The following is a 24,766-nucleotide window of genomic DNA, read 5'->3' on the forward strand; positions in this document are numbered from 1 at the left end:
TTTGAATTCAATAGAACACTTTAATACACTAAATGATCTTGCCCCATTTAAAGCAAAAACAATTAAGTTAAACCTAGCATCACAGCTAACAAAACAAAATGAACAATTCACACTATAGGGGAATAAAGCCTGGAAAGATTAGTCCAAGAAGAACGTACAAAATATCCTGCAAAGTTTCAGACACCTAAGAAATCTGGCTAAACAAATTATATCTGACAAGCAATCCTATTTTACTAGCCTCCAGCACAATCATCAAAATAATTCAAAACAATTCCAGACCTCAACAAAAAATCCAGGACACACTACCACACCTTCTTGAACTGCAAGTAACAGCAAACAAGTACTGCCACCCAAAATAACCCCCATATCATAAAATTATCTCTACTCAAGGACAACCACTTATATCTCCCTTGTATCTTTCAACCCACCGCAACCTCAGTCATTAGAACACCTTCTCAGTCTAAAATCAACCACTCTAGTTGCAATCTCACAGCACAGTACATTAAAACTGCAGCTAATGCTTTTTATATATATTTTTTTACTTTAAAATTTTTTATTTTATTTTAAAATATATTTGGTCAAACGTTACATGAAATTTTAGAGAAAAAAAAATTATGTATATATATATATATATATATATATATATACATATACACACATACATATATATATATATATATATATATATATATATATATATATATATATATATATATATATACACACATACACACACACACACACACACACACACACACACACACACACATATACATAACAATTATAAAACCTATAAACGCCAGAACTTTACAGAACATTATATAACTATATACATTGGTGTCTATACAGAAGAAAGCAATACATACATTTAAAGCATATTATGCAGAATGATACATCTTTGTCCATTTTCTCAAATATTTCCAGTATTTTCATCCAAGAGTTATAAAATGATGTAGGTCTGGTAGTTCTGTTCTTTAATGTAGGTATTTCCATATATCCAACTGTTAAAGAGAAGTTTTTTAAATTCTTTGAATGTGGGAGAAGTCACACTTTGCCAGTGAATGAATGATTTTGCATGTTACTACCAAAGTCCATAGGATTTTGAAATCTTTTTTTGGCATATAATCCAGGATGGGAGAATTGAATAAAATCAGTGATTTTGTTTGTCTTTAATGATAATTACCAACTATCTGGAAAAAAAGAATTAATATTATTCCAATACAAAAGTGAGACATTTACATTTGCAGCTAATGCTTTGACCTACATTTTCTCCAGTCCTGATTAAATGCTTCAAAGAAAACCATGTTTGTGCCCTTTGCAAAAAAAACCTTGTACTCCCCTGCACGAAGGTGGAACCTCTATAGACATCTTAAACTACAGACCAATAGCCATTTTAACCCCTCTATGAAAAGTCCTAGAAAAATGCACCCACACACAACTCAAATAGCTCACCGACAAGCTTCTCTCCAAACTAAACATGTATTGCATACACATAGCACGACAGCTGCCCTTCTTAAATTTGCCAACACCATTAACCTCAGCAGGAATGAAGGTGGTCTCCTCTCTCTTCCTTCACTGATGGTATTTGACAGTTCCTACCCCTAACACCAAAAACACAAACTTTCTTAGGCATTGCTCATCTCTCTCTCTCTCTCATACCCTACCCCTCTCTCTTGCAGTTCTGCAAATGGTTACCTATTCAGCAGTGAGCAAGGTGTAAAACTGCAACATTTCTCATCCTTCTTGATTTGCTAAATTGGCTTACTTACCACATGGCTCTTAGGACCCTATATTTAAAAAAAATCACTATAATGCAAAAAACACAAGCCAAATATAGTGTACATAACTCTAAATTTGCTTACTTTCAACCTTTTAAAAGCCAATTTTTTTTCATCCATTGAATCATGGCTTACTAACTTAGAATTATTCCTAAATCTAAAGAAATATTTGTACCAAAACAATTCAGACAAAAATATAGCTTTCACAACTCAGCAACCACCACCACAATATAAATAGTACTTCATACTATACTACTAGAGATCTTAACAGAAATAATACTTCATACTATACTACTAGAGATATTAAACAGACAAATCTAAAATTTGTTCAACACATTCTAACAAGTCACTAAAGCATCTCTACAATGTCTATCTCACAGACACAGATAGGAAAACTATTGTCTCCTCCTACCTCTGAATATTACTCCTTTATGCTCACCAGTTCTTATAAAACTAGACTCTACCTACAGTGGATACAAGTGTACACACCCATGTTAAAATGCAGGTTTTTGTGATACAAGACAATAAATCATTTCAAAACTTTTCCAACCTTTAATGTGACCTATAACCTGTACAATTCAATTGAGAAACAAATCTGTTAGGGGAAAATATAAAAAAAACTTACAATATGCTGTTGTGTGTACACACCCCAATATTCTGTTGAAGCACCTTTGGACTTAAAATTACAACATTCAGTCTTCTTGGGTACACACCGAGACTCTGATTAACCGCAGATAAAAGTTCACATGTCCTAGTAGGATTTTCCTGACATTTGCTCAACTGCCTGCTACAACAAAAGCCATGGTTCGCAGACAGCTTACAGAGCATCAAAGGTTCTCATTGTTGAAAGGTATCAGTCAGGAGAAGGGTACAAAAAAAATTTCCACAGCATTGGATTTACCATGGAACACAGTGAAGAGAGTCATCAAAAAGTGGAGACAATATGGGACAACAGTGACGTTGCAAAGAACTGGATGTCCCTCCAAAATTGATGAAAAGACAAGATGTAAACTGGTCAGGGAGGCTGCCAAGAGACCTACAGCAACACTGAAGGAGCTGCAGGAATTTCTGGCAAGTACTGGTTGTGTAGTACACGTGATAAATCTCCTGTAGTCTCCATATGTCGGGACTATGGGGTAGGGTTGCAAGACAGATGCCTTTTCTTACACAGAAAAACATCAAGGCCCAGCTAAAATTTGCAAAACAATACATCAAGTCTCACAAAAGCATGTGAGAAAATCTGTTAAGGTCTAATGAGACCAAGGTTGAACTTTTTGGCCACAAATCCAAAAGGTACGTTGAGTGCAAAAACACTTCACCATAGGGATGTTCTTTTGGTGATGTGAAGCACGGTGGTGGCAGTATCATGCTTTGGGGTTGCTTTTCTTCAGCTGGAACTGGGGCTTTAGTCAAGATGGAGATAATTATAAACAGTTCCAAATACCAGTCACTTTTGGCCCAAAACCTTCAGGTGTCTGCTAGAAAGCTGAAGATGAAGAGGAATTTCACCTTTCAACATGACAATGACCCCAAGCATACATCCAAGTCAACAAAAGAATGGCTTCACCAGAAGAAAATTGAAGTTTTGGAATGGCCCAGCCAGAGCCTAGACTTAAATCCAATAGAAAATCTGAGGGGTGACCTGAAGAAGGCTGTGCACAAGCGATAGGCTGTGCACAAGAGATGCCCTCACAATCTGACAGATTTGGAGCACTTTTGCAAGGAAGAGTGGGCAAATATTGCCAAGTCAAGATGTGCCATGCTGATAAGACTCCTACCCAAGAAGACTGAATGTTGTAATTAAATCAAAAGGTGCTTCAACAAAGTATTAGTTTAAGGATGTGCACACTTATGCAACTAGCATATTGTATGTTTTTTATTTTTGATATTTTTCCCACTACCAGATTTGTGTTTTTCAATTGAATTATACAGGTAATAGGTCACATTAAAGGTGGGAAGAATTTTGAATTTATTGTGGTCTCATTTTTATCACAAAAACTTGGCATTTTAACAAGGGTGTGTACACTTTTTATATCCACTCTATATAAAATTAAACCATGATGCATGTTGCACGACTTTAAAATTTGCTGCCAGCTCTTCTTACAAAGCCCGCCATTGCCTGACCCTAAAATTAAAATGGATCTATTAGACAATCCCTTCCATTATTCACCAAGCAGGTATTTACATGGCAAAAATTCTATGTAATCACTAGCAAACCCAACAACATTGCAGGAGACCTGCTTTACTTTAGATCTCAAAATGTTGGAACACCACTCCACAAAATCAAATAGGCAAACTGAAACCCTTAAGGTTAAACCTAAAAACATTTCCCTTATATGCATGTGTACAATACCTGGTTAAAGCTGACAACATACATCCCTAACACCCCATGATAAAGCAACCTTCTTTAGGTTTCCAATTTCACACACAAAGGCAACCACAGCTACGCAACACCACTCTCTCTCTCTCTCTCCCCACCCCCATACTTCTTTCAAAACCCAATTACAGAAAATCCTTTATGTTAACCTTTTTAGTTGACAGGTAGAAAACTGATACAATTCTCTATATATAACTTCTTATAGCAGCTAGTCAAAAAGTAATACAAAGCTCATGCATTTCATTATGTAACTTAACTTCTTTCTATACTGATGTCTTGTATTGTATCTATGGAACTGAATTGTGAAACGTTTCTCCAAGGGCCTCCACTAAAAAGGGGAATATGGCCGGTCAGGCTTTCCCACATACCGACCAGGCAGTGTGATCACTGGTGATACCGTTTCAAATGGGAACACATGGGAAGTTGCTTGACATTTATATTGTAGGGATCAGTTGGAAGACTTGTTGATTTGCATTTAAGCAGCAGCATATCAACCCTCATTACAAGTGCGAACACCAAGTAAAGTTAAGACTGTCAGATTTCTAAATTTTAAGAAAGGGAGTGGGAGATGAATGGACAATAGTGTAGTACAGTGGTTTTCAACTGTTTTATACTTCAGAACTGGTGAAAATAGAAATAGGAGAATTATTTTGGGGAACGCTAAGGCAGGGAAAAAAAATTACTTATAAGGAACCAATTAAAACAATCGCTGTTTGAGCGTTTTATGCCAAAGGATATGAAGTCTGAAATGAGGAACAGACCAAAAATATGGACAGTTGAAACCAACTTCCTCTTATACACATACAACCACCTACATGGGCAGTTGAAACCAACTTCCTCATACACATACAACCACCTACCCATAGCTCTCAACCAAAAAGGGACAAATCCCAACAGAATCAGGGACAAATCCAGAAATAATCAGGGACATTTTTCATCTATTAGTATTATTAACTTGATACATTTACAAAATAACAAGAACATTAGAAAAATGCAAGTAAAACAAGTCTGAACGGTTGTCATTAAGTATAATTCATCATTTTTTCTCCAAAAGTCACCACTTTTAGGTGGGATCAAGAGGGACAGAGCTAAAATTTCAGTCAAAATCAAGGATGTTCCTGAACATCAGTGACAGCTGAGAGGTATGAACCTCCCTCCCTCCCTCTTACATATACACACAAAACACACATTTCCCCTCCCACACAATACCTCTCAACCTCTCAGCATAAAAAATCTGGGCAAAGCCAAAAATAATGGTGGGAAAAACTTTAAATAGTGCTTTCACAAACCTTATAAAGTTGCTACAATAAAAGGTATGGTGTTATCATGAATTTTCTGAAGGGCATGAAGTATGAAACTCAAAATGCCCATCATTATTTAGTGAATTCTGTCCTCCAGGATTTGCCACAATAACCCCCCCCCCAAAAAAAAAAAATTAAGGAACAGACTAAATAGGAGGCAAAAAGCTGGACAGTTGAGAGACATCTCCCTCCTTTTTACACACATATCCCTACCTATCCACTTATTTTACACACTCACACACTCACTCGTCCGCTCATGGTCCACATTTCAAACGTCTGACATTCAAATTCTGCGTGCTCAGAAGGCGAAGATGTAAATAGCAAGTGTCAGACAAAACAAATTTAGTCTTTCACAAACTGACAGGAAATTTCTGCTAGACAGGACCTGGTCTGCGGACTGGCAGCTGAAAAGCACTGGTGTAATACACTAGGCAGTCACAGTAGTCAGAACTACTACAAATTTACAGAGACATTAAGTGGCAATATTGTGGGGGTGGTAACTCTTAAAAGGGATCCAGATACAAGAAGCAAGCACAAGCTTGCTGGATGGACCACTAGGATAATTTTTTGTAATGAGTTATGATTTTGGAGTTGGTAGGGAATGATCAACTGTTATGGGTATATATGGAGGATTTAGGAATTTATTTTTTTAAAGCAAATTGCAGTTTAGGTTTCTTTCGAAAGACAAGAATACAAGAATGCCAACTGTCTAATTCTGAAAATTCCTGCAACACAGTGATTTGTGTTCATATGGCCAGGACAGTTTGTGGGACTTGCTTTTGTGTGCGTGTGCATAGATCAGATAGGATACAAAGATAAAACGTGCAAGGAAAACTAAATATTACACCACACACACGAACCAAGGACACTGCATTTCACAAATCAGTGCTACAAGTAAGAAACTGGTTGCTTGAATTCCAAGGCATGAACTAGCTGCGTGTTTTCCTCATGCTCCCTCAATATATATGATGTGACCAGAAGTGCCCAATAGCATACACTTGAGGCTATCAAGTGCTGTGTCACTTCTTCCTCTAGCCCCTTTAGGAGTCCATTCTCAACACAGTAACTCCTTGTCCCAACTGTATGTGCTCCCCTACCCTTAAGCATCAGAAATCTCCTCAGCTACCTTCAAAATCTGTTAACAAGACTATCATATCCTCAAGTTTAATATTGAGAGCTTGCTTCCTTATTGTAAGGTCTTCCAATACTTCAAAAGTAGTAACTGAACATCCAGTCACCAACCTGCAAAATTTCCTACAATGAACAACATGGTCCTGCTCCTTTCTCCTGTGCTAAATCTTCAAAAGTAATGCAAAAACATTCAGATAAACTATTTTAGTTTTTATATAGTCTACAACATCATTATCAGACTTTTTTTCTTAAAAATGCAAAACTTTGGCAGAAAGCATGGGGAATAACAACCTCATTCAGATATCTTAGTTATTTGCTGCTGACTGCACACATTAAAATGCCCCAAAATATATAGACATCATCTTCTTTACAATGGAGACAGTTTACTACAAACATTGGGGCCAAGGAATGGAATTCTATCAAGTGGTTTCTCCCTCTCCTGCACCTCAAGTTGTTTAAAGGTTTTAAGTTTCCAAAATTAGTTTTATAGTTCAAGATGCATTATGGAGGTCATCTTAGGAAGGACTGAGTTCTATTCAATGTGTTCCGCATTCATAGTGGTCTCCAGATTCAGTAGACTGGATTTTGACTGTACTCACGGAGGCGATTCTCTCATTCTTAACCATTAGAGAAAGTTGGAATCTGTCAGTTGGGACAATGATTTTCTCCCTTACTGTGCAGGGTTTAAAAGGCATACACTGATGTGCCCAAACCTTAGGTTTGAAAGAACTGTTTTGCAGTATATGCAAGGTCAGTTCACAGTATCCCAACTGCTGCCACCAATTTAATACGCGATGGCACAGCCTGTATGTGTAGCATCAATTTAATATAGGATGAACAGACAAAGTACCACATGCTGGTTTCAGTTTAATATGTAATGATCAGATGGACTACAATCTCATGATCTATACTGCTGAAAACACAGTTTAATAAGTGAGAGATGCTTTGTCTTAAGAGTACATGGTAAATGCACACTACTACCGTGGATAACAGCGAACACCTGCCGCATCAAATAAATTTTATGCTGCGCCACTACAGATCAGAGTTGTAATCATTGGCTCCTCACAAATTCACCCACCTCACACGGAGCCCAGTACTAGCCATTTGACAGCTCATACTGCTTGCACTGCCTGACCAATAAAAATTAGCATAAACTTTTTTGCAGGATTGATGCACTGTGGCAAGAAAAGCAAGGCAGTATGCCCATAGGACTACCAAGTACTCTATCACTTCTCTCTCTAAACTTTAAGGAGTTCTCTACCCAATAACGGCTTGCCTCTCAACGTGAACCTGCCCTTAAGCCAGGTGCCTCTATGGCTACCTCCTTTCCAGCAGTAGTTGAAACTTGTCCATGAATATTTTCTGCAATGGGTAATTTCCAGGAGGGATTAATGATCTCTCTCTCTCTCTGTAGTACCACTCTCCCATTTCCTGTCTTTACAGTATCACTGCTGCCAACTAGACAAATATGGCACACCAACAGCATAGTTACTATTTATCATTACAATAAGCCACTTGCTTAATTATGGTATGGTGACAATAACAACATCATGTACAGGCTCTCATTGCTTCCACTGGTCTGCTATAATCCAATACGTCTTGTAGGAAGAATCTCTAGTATATACTTGAAGTTGTCAATAATCAAAAGCTTCAAACCAAGAGCAACAACTATTGTTTTATGAGGCAGGTCAACAGCAGATAAGCAGACTACTTAAAATGTTTATGTAGTAAATGTACATTCTGAAAAAAAAAAAAAAAAAAAAAAAAAAACACATCAACTCCTCTTTCAAATAACAAAGCTTCTGGGGTCAAAACAGTGAAATAACTAGACCACATAAGTAGAACCTTCTGAAGGGCAAGGTTGTCAGTATCTGCATGACAAACATGTAGTGCACAATAAACAATGAAAGCTTTAGCCAAGATCCAGAGCTGTTAAATCTTGTCACCACTTTAGCAGACTAAGCATAATAACATACTCCCTTAGTAGTTTACTTTGGTGACATTAAACTACCTTCACAGTCATGCAACTTTCTTACGGATGAGTGTATATAGCAATATTTGCTTTGGCCAAAACCTTAGAGCAGATCAAAGCAGTTCACTTTACAAAAGGTATATCAAAGATGCTGTTTAGCAGGTCAGAGCTTAACAGTGCACTGCAGAATGTCAGCTGTCACACTGCATTTTGCAGGTATTTTTTAACCATCAGCCTTGACTGCTGGCCATCCAAACAGTAACGAACACTGAAATACTGAACTAAAGATTGCAGTCTGAAAATAAATGTTCAGTGATGAAACAAAAAGATCACAATTTACTGAGACTGCATCCACCCTTAACATTCCTGAATAATATGACTATCATTGTCCATGTTGGTATAAATGACCTGAGACGTACCTCCCCGGACTACTTGGAGAGAGACATGGAAGAGCTCTCCGATCTTGTAGCCCAGGCAGGTATGACCCTAGCTCCGAGTAGCATCCTGCCATAGCACAGAAAGATACCGCAGTACAAGGACAAAATGATTGACTTAGAATGACACGAAAAGCTTAGCCAGTTGTTTAAGGGGATCCAGTATCTGTCTGCCTGAGACGACATGGTTGACAGACCATGATGCTTTGCCAGAGATGGCCTGCACCAGTCACCCCTGGGATTCCAGATACTGGCCAAGGCTCTTGCCACCCCTATAGTGCCTTTTTAGGCAAGGTTCAAATGACAAATTCACCACCGTAAAAGGAACAGGCAAGCAAAAACTGAGGATAATGCTACTCAATGCTTGAAGTCTAAATCTAAAAATACACTCCCTCGAGGCACTCCTTAAAATGGAGAACATAGATATTTGTGCAGTAACTGAGACTTGGTTCAAGGTTCCAGAGAGTACACCTGCAATACCAGGCTAAAACTCATACTACACTTTTCAGCCATCTAACCTGGACCGGAACACCAAAGGCAGAGGTGTGCCCATTTTCATTAGGGATATCCACACCTCCAGGCTAGTTGCTCAGCATAATGCATCCGAGGTTATCCAAGTGCAACTAACTCTGGGCAAAACTGCAATCCAAATTGCAGCTTGTTACAGATCCCACACCATGGTCCAGGATTCCCACTCCTCTTTTCTTGATATACTGGAAAATATTAGGATTCAACCAAACACCCTAATAATGGGCGATTTCAACTACCCCACCATTAACTGGGAAAACTACTCAAGTACCAGCTCCTTCGCTCAACGCTTTCTTGATAAATTCCAATGCCCTGGATCAACTTACCCACACCCCCACCAGGTAAAACAATATCCTAAACCTAGTCATTACCAACATGATTGACCGGTGTTCCATACCTGAAGTCAGCTCCTCATTGGTCACATCCGACCATAAGCTAATCACCCTAGATATCCACATCCCACCCCCACCCCCCATTAAAGGAAACCACGGTAAGAAAAATTTCTCCAAAGCCAAATTCATGCTTCTTAAGACAGAAAGGGCGAACTTCATGACACCCATGCAAATGGGCAATACAGTTATGACTGCTGAATCCTACACAAATGTACTCTATAAGAACTTACACAAGTGCATGGATCGTGATATCCCAAACAGAATCAAGATGCTATCCTCCAAAAAAAAGGAAGCCAATGTGGTGGTCCCCTGCTATAAACAAACTCTACAACAGAAGGAAGAAACTGTTGCAAAAGAGAGTAAAATCCCATGAGTGGAGGAGCTCCCAGTAAGAAGCTGAGATCCCTTATAAGATCCTCCAAAGCTAGCTACAAAAACAAAAATTGCCACTGATTATAGAAACAACCACAAAGCATTCTACAGCTATGTCAAGAATCTCAATGCCAACACCCAGATCTATTCTGAGTAACAAAAAAACGGCATGAAAATTACAGAACCAACCAATATTGCCATCATCTGGCAGATAGTGGTGAGAGGGGGTAAAGTTAGCACTGAACCTAAGCACCATGTTCAATCATAGCTTCACGTCAGGCTTTGTGCCCACTGAATGGCGCACAGCAACAGTTATCCAACTTCCCAAAGGGGGAGCCATCACTGATCTCCGGAACTATTGCCCTGTTAGCCTGATGAGCCTGGTCTGTAAGGCCAGGGAACCTGATCGACTTCTTTGAGGCGGTCACTAAAGCTGTAGACGAGGGTAAGGTGGTTCACACAGCTTATCTTGACCTCGCCAAGGCTTTCAACACCATCCCCCATTCTGGAATTATAGCTAAACTCACTAAACTAGGTATAAATCCCTACGTCATAAGATGGGTTGCCAACTGGCTCACTGACAGAACCCACACTGTAAAAGTTGCAGACTCCAAATCTGACTTCAAACCAATGACAAGTGGAGTACCACAGGGTTCAGTCCTGGGATCTCTCCTGTTTGGTATCTACTTCTCTGAAGTACAGGCTAACACAGAAGGTCTTTGGCTAACGAAGTTCGCAGATATCTGCAAACTAGGAGCCATAAGTAGAGTCCCCAAATGATGCAGACATCCTACAGAAGGGCCTCACTGAGACAGATGCATGGTGTCAGAGTCATGGCCTCAAGCTCAATGCCAAAAAGTGCACTGTCATTCCCTTTGGTAAAAACTCTGTATCCATGAACTACCACATAGGCTGCAGTCTACTTAATTCCAAACGTGTGATAAGAGACCTTGGGACCCAGGTGGACAGTAGTCTCCCATTTGATAATCACATTGCCACATTTGTCAGGAAGTCCTTCTACATGGCACACCACATGACAAAAGGGTTCTCATCCAGGAAAACCTTCTACATGGCACACCGCATGACAAAAGGGTTCTCATCCAGGAATAAAAAAAATCGTTCGCTCTACTAGACACTCAATAGACAGTACAATGCCACTTTTAGAATGTACCTCACAAGACATCTGCAGCAGCTGGAAAGGCCACAGAAGTACTTCATAAAGAGGATTACTGGCTTCCTCAAAAGAATTCCAGCTTTACTCTGTAGCAAAATCGCCTACTCTGAGGTGATCTCTGCCTAACATATAAAGCTATGTCAAACCCAGAGCTGTTGGACATGCTACACCTAAAGAAATCCCAATCCCTCCGAGCTACACGCTCTAGGGACCTAAACCTTATCACCACAATAAACAGGACATGCTGGAGTGATAGATTCCTGTCCCAGAGACTTCCCATACTCCGGAACAAGCTACCCATCTATATCAAACAAAGTTCCTCATTAGCACTCTTCAAAAAAATCTTGATGAGTGGATGGGAAATAGGAAATACACACTGGGGATCACTTCTGTGGGTTTGCTAGACAGGGGCACAGGAAAATAACTTTCTTGGGTGGCGTAAGCCAGGGAACCTTGTTGGCTAGGTTTACTTAGGCCCTTGGGCCGATAGCCTAGTACCTACCTATGAAGATTACACAGACCAAAGACTTGGCCTACATTTAGCATTCTTGAATACATATTTCTTGATCTTTAACATAACTGATTGGAATATCTTGTTCACCTATAATAGCAACACATTCTCCTCCCTTATTTTGGTAGTTATGTCTGCCAGGGATTACTATTTTTTATGTTAAACCATCATTAATACGTAATGATATAGTCAACAATAATCATGTATGGTCTGTAATCCTGTTGGATAAAAAAAAAATTGTACTGTCTACTGAATTTCTAGTGATAAAAGTTAGAGTAAGCCATAAAAAGCAAACCTATACTGATAACTATAAGTTAATGTTTTTTGGTGACTAAACGTACCACTCATTTTAGTGATCCAAGAAAGAAAGAAATATTGATAGGACCTTAGGTTTTTACCCTTGCGTGGCATCCGATATATTGCTACAGGACAACCACTTTATAAATTACTGGTTTAGTATATAATGCTTAGCAACATAGTAATACATAGAGGGAAGAATGTGAAACAACTGAGGGAAAGACGTTGTCTACAACATACAACTGAGGGAAAGACGTTGTCTACAACATAAATATCCCAAGGATCAGTGATGCAGACTAAAAATCATACATAAAAAAAACAGCAGTGATAAGAGGCTTGGAAAATGCTACCAAAAGTAAGCAGGATGACAGGATGCACCGATATTGCCAATGTGTCACAAACAACCTGGTACTGACGAGTTTACAACACATGACTGACAATGACCAGGGTTTGACTTCCACCACTAACCACGAAAATACCACATAGAAATGTAAGGGGCAGAGGTTAATATCCATGAATAGTCTTGCCTGCTAGCTACCAACGGGACAGTCTTCAAGTCAAACCACTGACACCCAACAGAATAAAAGTGCACCACAAACCTGACTCAATAACCAATTCACAAAATGAAACCTGGCCCCAACAGCATAAATGGGATATGCACTGTTGTCCTGGGTATGGGATTCCAACAGTAACGCCCAGACTAGAACGGCATACTGATCACTTATGAACCTGAGCCTCTTGCCTAGTTCCAAATGTCCCCTTACACACCACTCTCTCTCTGGGAACCACTGTCTTCCAGTGTCTCTTACTCTAGGCGTAGTAACTGCTTTGCAAACTATTATACATTCACACAGGCACTGACAGACTTCCCAGGGAAGACTGGCTGAATTCTCCACAGCTTTCTTTGGTACTTGACAGTACTGACACCATTCAAGATAGAGACCAGGCACACAGTTTAGCTGTCCCTCTTGATTTAAAATCAAACAAAAATGCAAAAACTCTCTCTTCTACTAGTAATATGGTCATGCAATCTGGCTGCTTCAGAAGGTGGATCCCACAGCTTGCCAGCCTACAGTGGTAAACAAAATAAAACCCTCTTGTTTTACAGACAGAACATTTAATGGAAATCCAGCTACATACATACCATGGTTTCTCTTACTGAACAAATACTAGCACCAACTAGCTTAAACTGCAGAATATAAAGCAGAACTGAAAGCTTTAATACATGTTCGTCTGAGCAAAGACGAACAATTCCCTGGTTTCGGTTCACAAGTTTATACGACATAGCTCAATATTTTTTTTTCAAACATAAAAAACAAGAAACATCACATTTTCTTTTCCACTGAAAAACATGTGTAGGTACATTATTCCCTTGTCCACACCATGACCAACTGAAAAAATAAAACAGAATAAAGATAAGTCTTATTTTTTCACATTAATGGCCGTTTCATTTTACAGTTCTGACCAGATGTCCCTTTGAAATACGTTTTAAATGAAATTTATGACTCCTGATTTTCCTGACACAGAAAAGCAGGAAGTTAAATTTTTCCTTCAAATACTTATCAAGCATTCACTCCAAGAATCTCAAGTACCCCTCCTCTGGAAAAAAAGCATTCATCATTCTCCTCCACAAAGAAGGAAACAATACTGTAATCTCCAACTTTTGTCCTATAGCCATCCTGACTCCTATCTCAAAAATCCTTGAAAAATGTATACACTTGTAACTTCTTCCCTACCTCCTAGACAATCAACTTCTTTCACCTACTCAACATGGACTTAAACCTGGACATAGTACTACCACTGCCCTTCTGTCCTTCCTTGACATCAACCGTGCCCCAGATTCTGACAACATTGTATCTATCCTTCTCCTAGACTTATCAAAGGCCTTCGATACTGTTTCCCACAACCTTCTCTTGTCCAAACACTCTCTTCTCAATCCCCCCCTATTAACTGTTTTTCCAGTTACCTTTCTAATAGACAACAAGCCGTCAAGTGGAAGAATAGTACCTCTTCCTTCCTTCAGACCTCAACAGGAGTCCCACAAGGCCCAATTCTAGGTCCCTTACTTTTTATTATCTTCATTAATAATTTTCATCAGTGTATTTTGTAACTACAGAGGGATTAAACTGATCAGTCACAGCATGAAGTTATGGGAAAGAGTAGTGGAAGCTAGGTTAAGAAGGGAAGTGATGATTAGTGATCAGCAGTATGGTTTCATACCAGGAAAGAGCACTACAGATGTGATGCGTGCTCTGAGAGTGTTGATGGAGAAGTACAGAGAAGGTCAGAAGGAGTTGCACTGTGTCTTTGTGGATTTAGAGAAAGCATATGACATGATGCCTAGAGAAGAGTTGTGGTATTGTATGAGGAAGTCGGGAGTGTCAGAGAAGTATGTAAGAGTGGTACAGGATATGTACGAGGGTAGTGCGACAGCGGTGAGGTCTGCGGTGGGAGTGACAGATGCGTTTAAGATGGAGGTAGAATTACATCAAGGATCAGCTCTGAGCCCTTTCTTACTTGCAATGGTGATGGACAGGTTGACAGACAGGAGTCCCCATGGACTATGATGTTTGCAGATGACATTGTGGTCTGTAGTGAGAGTAGGGAACAGGTGGAGGAGACCCTGGAGAGGTGGAGATATGCTCTAGAGAGAAGAGGAATGAAGGTCAGCAGGACCAAGACAGAATATGTGTGTGTGAATGAGAGGGAGGATAGAGGAATGGTGAGGATGCAGGGAGTAGAGGTGGTGAAGGTGAATGAGTTTAAGTACTTGGGATCAACAGTTCAGAGTAATGGTGAATGTAGAAGAGAGGTGAAGAAGAGAGTGCAGGCAGGATGGAGTGGGTGGAGAAGAGTGTCAGGAGTGATTTGTGACAGACGAGTACCAGTAAGAGTGAAATGGAAGGTCTACAAGAGGGTAGTGAGACCAGCTATGTTATACAGGTTGGAGACAGTGGCATTGACAAAAAGGCAGGAGTCAGAGCTTGACGTGGCAGAGTTGAAGATGTTAAGATTTGCACTGTGTGTGACGAGGATGGACAGGATTAGGAATAAGTATATTAGAGGGTCAGTCCAGGTTGGAAGGTTTGGAGACAAAGCCAGAGAGGCAAGATTATGTTGGTTTGGACATGTGCTGAGGAGGAAAGCAGAGTATATTGGGAAAAAGATGCTAAGGATGAAGCTGCCAGGTAACAGGAAAAGAGGAAGGCCTAAGAAAAGGTTTATGGATGTGGTGAGAGAGGACATGCAGGTGGTTGGTGTGACAGAGCAAGATGCAGAGGACAGGAAGAAATGGAAACAGTTGATCTTCTTTTGGCTGCTCTCGTTAGGGGTCGCCACAGCAGAAGAGTGTATTCCTAATACCAAACTTGTCCAATACACGGATGATTCCACCATAATTTGCTATGCTCAATCCATCCCCAAACTCAAGCAACTAACACATGTCTTTTCTTGTACTGAGTCTTGGATGCTGAATAATCACATTGCACTCAATGCATCCAAAACAAAAATCATTATCTTTACCCCATCTAAAAACACCTCTATCAATAAAAATTCCTTCTTCATACTCAGTCAGAATAAGATTCCCAATAGTCTCCCATACAAAACTTCTAGGCGTCATTTAAAGCTGAACATTCATATACAAACTAGTATTAAGAAAACACACCAAAAGCTCAGAATGCTGTATCATCACAGCTGTTATCTCACTGCCTCATCCAAACATATACTCTCGATTATCTACCTCATCCCCTCTCCCTTGTATGGAGCCCCTCTCCTCACCAACCTTCAATCCTCCCTAAAGTCAAAACTGTCATCCTACTACAATAAAATCTCTAAGATTGCTACCGGGACCAAGTCCTCCTCCCACCAATGTGATGCACCCCACTCCTTGAAATGGCTGGAACTCCCCAACTATCTCTCTTACATTCAACTGTTAACAGCTCACAAACTCATTTTCAAACCCACTAACTGCCCTATCTCTTCCATACTCACCTTGCATCATCCTGACAGATTACTCAGGTACAGTAACCAGAACCTTCTCAAAGTGTACTAACCCTTATGCGCACCAGGGCAATTTCTCCCGTTTTCCTTGTCTATGGAATTCACTTCCTCTCCACATTCGAATCACCCAAAACCACTCCGCCTTCAAGACCATGCTCCATTCCCATCTCTCTTCTCACTGGAAATGCTCATGCTCTCACCCTACCCGACTCCCTCCATTTCATTTCTGCTCCCCCACTCTCTTTTTCTCAAAACAACCTATGGACTCCCTTCATTTCATTTGCACTTCCTCCCCCTTTTCTCCTCTCTCATAACTCAACCTATTCACCTGTCACTGTTCTACTCTCCTCTAATTCTTCCTACCTCTCACCTCATGAAACTGAGTGCATATATACCTGCACTCCAAATTATACTTATGTACTCCAAAATACTTGTTTTAATTTCATTCAATGCTTTGTTACAACACCTTGCTCAATTATTCTGTCTTATATGTTACTGTATTTTAATAGTTTTTGAAAATTACATTGTACTTGTTAACTTTGTTGATATTAGCTTTGTAATATTTCTATATGGAGCTTTCTCCCCAGGCCTCCATTGAAAATGGGCTCCCAGGCCTCCATTGAAAATGGGCTCATTTGCGTCTCAATGGGCTTTCCCGGTTAACAATAATCAATAATCAAATACATTTACACATTTCTTCTTCTCACCTCCCTTTAACCTCACTTTTCATATTCATAGAGAAATGTTATAAATGTACACATTTTCCTGCCACAAGAAGCAAACAAATTATTTTAGAACTGTTTCACCAATACAAATTGGACAGAAAACAAATACATTACATCCCGAGATTTATACCAGATACAGCAGTAGGCATTTGGAAAGTACGTGGAAGCAGAACCACTTTACTGAAGATAAATAGTGACAACAGGTAGGACCACAGATGTATGTGCAGCACAAATGTGACACAATGCGGCAAAAAAATGCATGCATGCGGAAATTATACTATAAATTAGATAAAAGTAAAATAAATTTTCAAATCAGGGTACTAGAAAATACAGAGAGCTACCAGCAACACATGACAATGAACAGCTCAGTATCAAGCAGCACTGGTACACATCTCTACATGTCCAGCCACCTTAGAAGCATTACCCACAGTGGTTCTGACTTTTACCAAACAATAATGAGCACAGCCTTTTAGTAACATCATTTGGTTAGGGACTGATGTACAACTCCTTTAAAGTGCACTCACGATTCATCAGAGCTTTAGAAACACCACTCTAAATCCATGAAGGTGCTGACATAGCACTGCATTCAGTAGAGACCATTGCAGTATTGTTTACACCAAGCCACGCAAATGCAAAGTAGTTTCTGATTGTGTGCAAAACAGTGGCAGTTCAGCAAACCTCACAGCAGTCTCATTGCTGAAATCAATTTACATCAGCAAGGTAAACAACCTTATGGTAGACCAAAGACAGCTTAATCTGGGACATGTTGGCAACCATCACAGCACACTACTTACATATAGCATCCAGTAAATAACTCATATTAGAGCCAATGTCTTAGATTAATAATATCTGCAGAGTAATGTACAAGATGCAGCACCACAATGCTGGCAACAGCAACATCCACACTGTCACGTGGCTCTTCTGTGGGGACACTGAAGAAAATGCATACACAGGTGAAAAAGCATTCTGTGCTACATTCACCTCAATTCCAACGTCACTACTAAGGCTGGGTCCTGCCCGCCATGCTCATTAACAAAATCTATCACCATGGCTGCTGGACAATAATAACTTCTCTATCATGTGATTTGGCTACCTATTCCTGTGCTATCAGCCTGGTTCTATAGATCCCTTCCAGTGACAAAACTACAAATCTCAGTTACACTAGCACAGGCAGCGATTTGCTTGCAAAGTCAAACCTATGTCCAGTGGACTCACTGGTGGTGCGGTAAAAAGAATCAAATGAGCACCACCTACTGGTGACGACTTTATAAATCACACAGGACTGTGTGTTTCCTTAATGGAACTACAAACAAGTTCATACTAATTAACAATAAAACACAACAAAAGTAATCTTGCATGCACGGGTGTCTGTTTTCATACTTAAATACTACACAATCAGTCTGCAGACTACTGCATGTCTAACCAATAATCAGATAGTGACCAAAGGTGAGAGTCAAGCCCTGTATCTTCTGTTAGATAAACACCTTTACCATTATGCCAACCTCCTGTTAAGCCAATAGACAATACCGGTATTGCTATTTTCACAGATGATTATCAGAAAAACATTTGTGAAATTAAGCCTTCCAAATTTTATCACTCCATACAATGTCTTAATACGCTACCCATTAGAAAACACCACAGACTTTACATTAAATTAAGTCAGACAAAGTAGAGTTGTGTAAAATCTTACCATAACGGTAGATGTCTTTGCCTTCACCACTGCAGTATTCCTTACTAATGGGATTCCCTGCCGTGAAGCCCTCAGTCTAGCCAGTTTACAAAAGGTTACCATTGCTTTAAGGTACGCAGAACGTCACCTGCTTACTCCTTGTGTAAGGAAGGGCATAAAGGTGATGAACAGCAGTCCAAAGAAAACCAAGGAGAACCTGCACAGCCAGGAAGGGAAAAAGACCAGGGGGATACAGGGAGGGAGTAAATACTGCAGCAGTGAAGGCAAGGACACCTACTGTTATGGTAACATTTTACACAACTGTACTATGTCCTTACAGTGACTGCTGCAATATTCCTTACTAATGGGAGAGTGCAAATGCTTAAGAAGAAACCTGGGAGGAGGCAGCCGCAGAGTCTTCCAAGAAGCCATGAAGAATGGCAGCAGCAAAACCAGCTCTAGCGATACCATCCAACTGGTAATGTTTGGTAAAGGTATGCACAGAAATCCAGGTAGCAGCTTCAAGAATAGAATTACCACCCAAGCCCCTGAGAAAAGCACCAGAAGAAGCCATAGCTCTAGTGGAATGAGCCTTAACAGAAGAAGGAAGGCTCTTGCCATGAAAAAAGTTCTGAGGATGGTACGCCTAAACGTCACCTTTATGCTCTTCCTTACACAAGGAGTAAGCAGGTGACGTTCTGCGTATCTTAAAGCAACGGAAATATTTTGCAAACTGGCTGGATAGACTGCTTCATAGCAGGGAATCCCATCAGTACGGAATACTGCAGCAGTGAATATAAGGACATCTTGGTAAGCATGTATATGCTATGGTCAAATCAATCAGGGCAACTCCAATATGCTACTCATTAGACGATACCACAGACTGACAAGACGTAAAGAGAACTTGACATTAATGCATGCACACACTATAGACAAAAATCAAGCAAGGTTGAAGAATGTCACACACACACTTGAAACTAGTGCCAGTACCTATGTGATGCATAGTCAATAAGTGATAAATCATTTTGTGTGTCACTATGGCAGATGTTTGGGTATCTGTGTCTAATAATGTACACTGCAAAGGGATGACGATTACACTTAGCACTACTGCAAAATGAGGGGCCCAGCACCCACCTCACTATTCAATGCACAGACACACTACAAGCAAACAAAAGTAACCATTTACTCAGACAAAGAAAACTGTGCCTAAACCTTAACTATGGCCTACGTGGCACAAGTCTAACCAGCAACTTGAGAGCCTGATGTTACTGGCTAGGAAAACTCCAGCTTTACTCCGTAGCATATCGCCTACTCAGTGGTGATCTCTGCCTAATGTATAAAGCTATGTCAAACCCAGAGCTGTTGGACATGCTACACCTAAAGAAATCCCAATCTCTCCAAGCTACATGCTCTAGGGACCTAAACCTTGTCACCACAATAAACAGGACATGCTGGAGGGATAGATTCCTGTCCCAGAGACTTCCCATACTCTGGAACAGGCTACCCATTTATGTCAAGCAAAGTTCTTCACTAGCACTCTTCAAGAAAAATCTTGATGAGTGGATGGGAAATAGGAAATACACTGCGGGGATCACTTGTGTCTCTGCTCGACAGTAGCAAAGGAAAATAACTTTCTTGGGTGGCGTAAGCCAGGGAACCTTGTTGGCTAGGCTTACGTAGGCCCTTGGGCCGATAAGTCCATCTTGACAGAAGGGGCAGATCCTGCTGCATATCCTGCCACTATCCCTCAGAGGAGGAATGGTGACACAGAGGGGAAGTCTAGGGGCAGGAATCACACTCATCATTCCACTGATGGGCAGTAGCCTTCACATAGTGTGGAAGTGAGCACTTGCAAGGAAATGGTACTGTAGGCCACCAGACTGATGAGGTCTGCACATTCTCCTGATCAAAGGAGAGGGTTAGGTAGGCATAACCAAGCGCTCTCACTGCTGGAGAAGAGCAGAAAGCTCTCTCATGAATAATGACCCTCACCTTTGTGACAGATCTTGCTTCATCTCTGGATGCAATTCCTGAAGAGAAGAAAAAGGCATTGCCTGTTTAGAGCTGTCTTAATGTTTGGCAGGTATGTTACACAGAAAAGTTATTTTTGAAGAAACTCCTTTTATCATATTTGTAAATGCCAAACACATTTGTGGTTATAATGCATATCCAATGTAAAGCAAAACAATAAAAATTACTACTTTAGAAAGAATGTTTAGTTTCTCGACTCAAACGTAACAGAAACTTCTAAATCACAGTTATGTTGTTAAAAAACTTAACACAGTCAACCATTTTAAAACATGAAGAGACATACTTAAGAAACAACACAAAACTTTGTCTAAATGGGGATAAAAAAACTAGCAAGGGCTCTGTAAACATGGAGAAATGACTTACAGCACTGAAGGACATTTACGTTACAATTATGCAGTTACCAACAAAGAAAACTATGCTAGGATATCAAAATAATCACGCTGAAACAGATTTTGTTGTTAAACGTCTGCTAATTTTACAACAAGCTCTTACATTTTTAATTATTAGGTACTAGATGGAAAATAAAACCTTACTCTTCAACAGTAGCTTTATAACGTAAGGGAAAAACTCTTACTAGTGTATCTTCCCTCTTATAGCAGCACATTTATTCATCTCTAAATGTTAAACGAAAATTAAATAATACGTGCATGAAGACATACATACACATACCTAGAAATATAAATGCACACACACATACATATAAATTCAAAATTGGAAAAATTCCCAAACCAAGAACAACAGAAGTATACGCCAATAACATGCTCAAAACTAAACCAACTGCTATAAAAGAAGAAACATAACTAGGTCGCAAAAGCAACCTATACGGGTACTGAATAACTAATCGGAGAGAAATTAGCCATTACATTACCGGCAAACTGATGCTAACCTGAATTCCCCTTTTCCTGCTAGCTCTAAATATTTTTCAGCATCTGCCGAACGTCACCTTTACCACTGCTCTATAACCATGTACCATTCAACTAGTAGTCAAGATAACGTGCATAGGCGCGAAATGGTGTGCGGAATTGGCATACGATTTCCGACTAGTGCACATCAGCAATGACAGCTGAGACGGTATTTGTTGCCAAACTTTAAAAGTATGTTTTTTGAACAAGTCATACAATATTTTCTGTACTTCCTACCGTCTGTGCTGTTCCTCCGCCCCCTTGTTTGGGTACGTAGTGTCACGTCCAGTGATGACGTTTAGAGGATCGAAAGCGTCCTTACGTTCCCTCTTGTTTTGCGTTAGTATTCTGTAATATCATCCCTCGTTATTTACGGTGATGATGTATTAGGGTTTTATTGTACAGCAGTACACCACCGGATGCGCTGTAGCAAAGTCTGCACAAACTCCGCCCAAGATCCCGCGTAGGATGATTTTTTTCTATCTCGTTGAGTAAACATATCATGTGCGTGGTTCCTTACCATGAATATTCATCCCTGATTGCCGGCGTGCGGCAGATAGATACACGGGAAAAAGTTAATAACTCGCAGAACGCACGCTGCTTACTCTGACTAGCAAAATATATTTGTGCTGTTTTTTCTAGTAGTGCGCAAGCTGATTACAGTGGCTTGTAAAATAAATTATTTATTATTTGTTGACTGGGGAAGTCGACTGGATTGGTAATTCATTTTCAGTGGAGGGCTGCTGAGAAAAGCTCGGAAAATAAAATACGTGCATCTGTAATGTTATACAAAGAAATACAAGTTACAAAAAAAAAAATGAAAGTACATTTGATTTAAAGACAGGCTATATTGGAATTAAAGAGCTGTTGTACAAAAGAAAAAAAACAACTTTGGCCTGGAGGTCCACAATGTGCGTACACTGCGGAACAAAATTCAACTCTAGAAAATTAATATAAAAAAACTATAGGAAATGGTCTGTTAGAGGAAGTGTGAAAGAAGGAGTAGTAATAAAAATAAGAGTGAAAAAGTACCTTATCAGGACAGAAGACAGAAATCTAATGTATATGTGGAAAGCTAACACACAGGGAAAAAGTAAATCGCATGCTGCTGATAAGGAGTTGCAATATATATTTCTGTTGCTGTTTTTACTAGTTATCCTGATGTGTTGCAAGAACCGATTAGCCATGATCCGGCCAATTTGTCATAAACAATACAGCATCCAACACGTACAATGCCCATGATCAAAGCGCAACAGTTCCAACTGAAACACAAGTAGATGGTACCAGCAGCAAAGTAGGAAAACAGTGATAGGTATTAGGCAGCATATACCGTAAACGAAGGTCCTTAGTTTAGAAAGTCTTGTACCTAATTTAATTGTAAAAATAACTGTAATGCTGATTTTGAAATACAATAATTGTATTATTGTAAATGTAATTCTTGGTACTTATCAGAATGTAATGCAGATCTTGAAATACAGCTCTTAACCCACACTAGTTGATAGATTACACAACTGTCTAAACATTGCATTCATAGGCGTTGGCTCAGTTAATGGCAGGGGTGTTTCCTGTTGGTGTTGCAGGGCAGTCTTTGTTTGGGCAGCTGTGTCTTGTGAATAAACGTGGAAAAATACACAATTTAATTTAAATGAGCAATATTTTCCAGTTTTGTCTAAGTAGTGCAAATAGCTAACACCAAAATATACAAAAGAAACAGCTACAGAATTGTTCCTGTCAACTACTATGATTTTGGTTGTAATATTCAGACTTGTTAGCTCTGCACCCCTGCTACATAAATATAGCAACTCCGGATCGCATTACTTTGAGGAAAAGGGAAAACTACAACTATACAATGAATATTTACGATGTCACAGGCAAATCTGCATGGCATGTCAATCATGCATCATTTGCATGCTGCATCACAACCACTAGACATGTCAATCACTCTGGTCATGCCCATTTCTACGCAGAAGAACTGGTGGTGTACTGTTGTTCAATAAAGGCTGATCATTGTACACATACATTTAATTCTGCAATGCTTCTTAGCAACTGTCAGATTTTTGCCTCATGTTTTTACCTATTCCTCATAAAATGTGTGGTTTTGTGGCAAACCATTGAGGAGTGAAATCACTAAATAATGACTTATATTTGAGTTTCAGACTTCATATTCATCAGGCAATACATGCTAACACAAATCTTGTTATTATAGCAACTTTCTACGTTTATAAGAACAATATTAAAAATCTGTATTTATCTGCGGTGGTGGTGCTGCGGTAGCGTTGTCACCTCACAGTAAGACACTGGCTGGTTCGACTCTCAGCTAGAGCGTCTTCTGCGTGGAGACAGACGTGAATGGACGTACCTTCGTTGAAGGTTGTGCATTAGGGCTGGCAACTCAGCACGTAAAAATCAACTGCCAATCATTAGCGGACTGGAGTTCCGCTGTGGCGACCCCTAACCGGGAAAAGCCGAAAGACAAATCTGTATGTATTTTTTTCGCCTTTGCCCCCCTCCCCCAGATTATTTTTGGCCTTGTCCATATTTCTTGCTCTAAGAGGTCGAGAGGTATGTGCACATTTCATCTATAATTAGCGTTGAGCATGCCTTGTGATTATGTGTTGTAGTAACACTAGCACAGCAATGGCAGATAGAAGAAGTTGCAAAGGAAAAGGCACAGTCTGGAAGTTAGCACACCAGAGGGTGAAAAGGTTGTAGAGTTGTGGAAAAATCACTTAGAGCTACTCTTACAGCATAACTCTCAACCATCCATGCTTTTGACTCAAATTTATTTTAGCTCTGTCTATCCTCATAGGTTCATAGATTACTTGGTTAATGGCTCAAGAGCCCTTCAAGCGTAGTTAGTCTTACCAAGATTTTACCCAATTTTCTATCCTTGTGGGTAAGATAACAAGGGTCAGCAAGCGTGTTTTTTGACAATTTTTACAGAATGCCTGTGCCCATAAGGGACATGGGCATCACCTAAGGATGGAATTTGTGATTTCCCATCCATTGGTCCAGACAGCAGTTGAAGATGGTCAGGGAAGTGCTTTGTTTCACATGAATAGGAAGCCTATTTCCAGAGGAGGGGCAATCTCTGAGATACATATCTGTCTGTCTGTCCAGCATGATCTATTTGTGTCAGAGATCAGGTTTAGATCTTTGGAGTCAGGTAACCC

The 24,766-nt window shown here is 39.8% G+C and overlaps 1 protein-coding gene across 5 annotated transcripts in view; it reads right to left on the minus strand.

Annotated features, from left to right (window-relative positions):
* Positions 1–22,058, minus strand: part of FGFR1OP2 (FGFR1 oncogene partner 2) — a 196,595-nt gene extending 174,537 nt beyond the window's left edge. Inside the window, exon 1 of one of the 5 annotated variants that reach the window (XM_044087734.1) lies at positions 21,831–22,058. The gene's annotated coding sequence lies outside the window, so the exon portion shown is untranslated. Of the gene's footprint in view, positions 1–21,577; positions 21,796–21,830 lie in introns of those variants that run through there. The other 4 variants (XM_044087732.1, XM_044087730.1, XM_044087733.1 and 1 more) reach the window with 4 other exon arrangements.
* Positions 22,059–24,766: the final 2,708 nt, after the last annotated feature.

This window comes from Protopterus annectens, chromosome 11.part0 (assembly GCF_019279795.1).
Source record: "Protopterus annectens isolate FY-2018-M chromosome 11.part0, PAN1.0, whole genome shotgun sequence".
Classification (NCBI taxonomy): Eukaryota; Metazoa; Chordata; order Ceratodontiformes; family Protopteridae; genus Protopterus; species Protopterus annectens.